At 33.6% G+C, this 4,137-nt stretch overlaps 1 long non-coding RNA gene across 1 annotated transcript; it reads right to left on the bottom strand.

Annotated features, from left to right (window-relative positions):
- Positions 1 to 549: 549 nt before the first annotated feature.
- On the bottom strand, positions 550 to 1,619 carry LOC112504857. Its single transcript, XR_003068285.1, has 3 exons — positions 1,499 to 1,619; positions 1,135 to 1,395; positions 550 to 579 (listed from the first exon to the last, which is right to left on the bottom strand). It is a non-coding gene; the product is annotated as an uncharacterized LOC112504857 (long non-coding RNA).
- Between the last annotated feature and the right edge of the window lie 2,518 nt (positions 1,620 to 4,137).

A 4,137-nucleotide genomic window follows, 5' to 3' on the forward strand; every position in this document is an offset into this window, starting at 1 on the left:
CTAATTATATTTTAGATTTTTTATATTTAAAATGAGATGTTTATCCTGTATTTGATTGTGTTTATCTGCAGTTAGTTACACGAATTCAGTTATGGGATGAAATCGGATAGGGATGAAATTGTTTAGGGACGAACGAGTTTAAGAGTTTTAAAAGTTTAAGAGTTTTAGCCAAATGTTTTATAATATAGTATAGATATATGTATGTGCTTAAAATGGTTTGGAATCAACTCTTATTATGAGTTAACCATTTGTAAAATGCAAAATATATTATTATAAAATTAGATTTATAAGACGTTGAAAATATTTACATGCTTTAATGAAATGTAACAACCCACAATTTCATATAACATATAACATGGAATTATTACATAACACATCACATTGAGGCTACAAATTGGGTCTCATTTTATAAAATTATACAACTATCGAAAGTCTGCCACAAACTTTTTACTATTAAGATCTTCGTAAAAAAGATTCACAAAATCAAACTTCATAAAACTTCTCAAGAGTTTTCACATGAAAAGCCAAATAAAAGGTCTTACATTTTTCCATTTATTTTCCCTTCTAAACGTTACTGCCCTGAAATGAATAATTTTAAAATAAAATGAGGGTTAGACTATTTGGTCTAGTAAGGAAATCTATGTCAGTGTAATAATACTATATATATAATCAGTTCGTATAAAACCTTTTAAACTAGTAATCATATTGGAGGCTCTCAAACATTATGCACCTAGGCACAACATCATTGTTAGTTATAAAGTTGGCACCTAAGCACAATATCCCTTCCAGGCAAGTGGCCACAACAGTCACCTTTCTAAAACAACATACACCCTGATAAAACCGCCATCGATATCGACAGTGGCCCACCACACGGAACATATTCGTGGGGTATATATATATATCCCATGCACGGACCATCACAGTCTCAATGCACCCGAGTTTCTATTGTGTAAGTCCCTTTAACCTAAGCAACATCATCAAATCACAAGTTTTAATTTTTCCAACAATCTGTATTCAAAACCTATAACACAATTAACGGTAATAAATCAAATATACCAATAAGGTATAACATTGAAACAATATCATTTGATAATATATGTATTTCAGTTCAAAAAAGGTTATCAGAAAACTCACCTCCATAATGATATATGATGCTAAGAACTTTAACTGATACGAATTATCAAAACTGAATGCGAACCTGGATAAGGTAAGCATAGATCACAATAAAGAGAGATAGACACAACCTTGTCTAAACAATCTCTAAGACACATAAATGAAACCCTAAATTACCCCAAAAGACATGAGACAAAAACTAGAAAAAAAATGCAAAACAGTGGCTTGAACGACTTAGGTCACATGGCCTACTATTTCATCTTCTTTTCCCTTGATCACGACCTGCAACTCCAAATTCAAACCAAACTTCAACAACACCCAAATTCACCAAAAACACAAATTTAAACCAAGGGTTAACCCCAAAAAGGCAGGATGAGAATATCACATTTTTGGAATTACAAAAGCTTATGCGACTTGCCACGTGACTTAGGTCGAGGGCAAAGTCACGCCCGTCTCTGGTTCGACCTTCAGGCCCTGTTCAACCCAGAAAATCCATCTTTCCGAAAACCATAGCTAAAACAAGATTCTTATATTTTAACAAAACTCAATACCTCAAATGAATACAAATAAAACTTTCCACATAGGATGAAGCATACAAAGATCCCTCCTTTAAACTCAAAGCAATACAAAGATCCCTCCTTTAAACTCAAAGCAAATAATTGAATCACTCTAAACTAGAGGAATTAAGAACACAAAAACTGATTTGAAGAACATTAACAAGAACATTATAATGCTTTGATTCAAGATCAAAAAATGACCTAAAAATCGATTCCAATGATCTTTTAACTTGAGTCATAGAAACAATCTCATATCAAAACTCAAAACTAGGACTAACTTTAGGTCGGAAAAAACAATAAAGAAGAACATACCTTGTGCAAACCAAGATGATATCTGCGATAACTTCTAAAAGAATCTTCACTAAGCATGAAAATCCTTTCAACCCTTCTATTTAATGGCATCCACACATAAATATTCTCTAAAAGAAGGTTTTTAGGTGGAGATCACTTTTTGGAAGAAATTAAGGAGGTGATTGCTTTATATATAAATCAAATTTCTAAACTAAATCATCAACTAGCACAAAATAACAAAAAGGCCCCTAGACTTATAACTTAACTAAAAGTTAGACAACCCAAGGTTATAACAATATTTCCCCATGATGAAATTCCGTCCTGAAATTATTTCAGTCAAACAAATGGGGGTACTTAGATCTCATCTCCAACTCTAGTTCTCAGGTTGGTTCTTAACCCTTGTGATAATGCAGTGAGTTTTTACCAACCCAATCTTTATTTCTCAAATTTTTAACTTTATAATCGATAATAGCATATGGTTCCTCAACAAACTTCCGGTTCTAAATTTTAAGCTACCTCACCAACCCAATCGCAGATCACAAAAGGACCGTTATACCTGGACTCAGTTCACCCATCTTACTTAAACGAATTAATCCTTTCCACAACGATACTTTCAGCATCACCCTATGTCCCTATCCTTAACCTAAAACTCTATCGGTTTAAGGCATTTCTCGACGTAGCTTTTCTATTAGTCCCGAGTCATTTTTATGAGTTTGCAAATCTGACTAATCTTATCTACAGCAAAGAACCTCGAAGGGTGCCGCTTGAATACTGAAATGATAACTGAAAAGATAGGTGCCTCTCCCAAAAACCTATAAAGTCAATAATACCATTGTGCAATATCTCTTCGAGCGTCTGAATCGTCCATTCACTCTGTTCGTCAGTCTGTGGATAATAAGTTGTACTCAACTTTATTTGTGATCTCATCTCTCTGAAAACTTTTCTAAAACATCAAGATATGATAAGATGTCCGACTGTCTCTATCTGATATGACTAATAGTGGAACTCCATGTCGAGTTACCACTTCATCAATATACAACTTTGCTAACCCTTCCATAGAACACATTTTTAGAAAGTCGATCTACTATAACCCAGATTGTATCGAAACCCTTCAACGTTCTCGATAACTTCATTATGAGATCCATCATAATATGATCTCATTTCCAAACCAAAATTTCTAATGATTGCAGATTACCATAAGATCGTTGATGTTCCACTTTTACTTGCAACAAGTCAAACATTGCTACACATACCATGCAATATCTTTCTTCATACTTGACCACCAATAAAACTGTCACAAATCTCGATACGTCTTATTAATACGCGGATGAATAGAATAATGAGACTTGTGAGCTTCAGTCAAAAATCCTCTCCTCGATATCACGAAGACGAGGTATCCAAACTCTGTTTCCAAAACTTATTAACCCTTAGCAAGTCAATCTTTCTTTAAGTTTTCTTCTTTCAAAGATTCAATCTGACATCGCTTTAATTCTTCAAATATGCTCGGTAATAGATCAGCTTGTAAGGATAATATTTTGATTGTTCCACTCTTTCTTTATGAATCAAAGCATCAACAACCACTTTCACTTTTCCCACGTGATATATGATTTCATAATCGTAATCATTCATTAGTTCTAACCACCGCCTTTGTCTCAATTTGATTAAACAAATGACGAAGATTATTATGATCAGTAAAAATCTGACATTTAATACTGTATATATTGTGTCTCCAAATCTTTAAAGAAAAACAATGACCGCTAATTCCATATCGTGAGTGGTGTATTGTCTCTCGTGATCTTCTAGTTGACGAGAAGTAAATGCAATAACTTTCCCTCACTACATCATTACACAATATAGACCTAATATGGAAGCATCATTGCAAACCATAAAATCCTTGGAATCGTAAGGCAGAGATAGAATTGGTGTACTACAAAATCTTTCTTTTAGTGTTCGAAAGGATTCAGCTTTTGCTTCTTTCCATTCAAACTTCATATTCTTTTTTGTTAATACTGTTAATAATGTCGTTATGTGAGAAAAAATTTGTATGAACTTATGATAGTAACCTGCCAACCCCAGAAAACTTACCACGTCGGTCGGTGTTCTTAGCAGTTTCCACTTTTCAATTGCTTCAATTTTAACTGGATCCACTTTGATACCAATCCCTGAAACGATGTGC

The sequence above is a fragment of the Cynara cardunculus genome, unplaced genomic scaffold (assembly GCF_001531365.2).
Source record: "Cynara cardunculus var. scolymus isolate 2C unplaced genomic scaffold, CcrdV1 Un_Scaffold_7141, whole genome shotgun sequence".
In the NCBI taxonomy this organism is placed as follows: domain Eukaryota; kingdom Viridiplantae; phylum Streptophyta; class Magnoliopsida; order Asterales; family Asteraceae; genus Cynara; species Cynara cardunculus.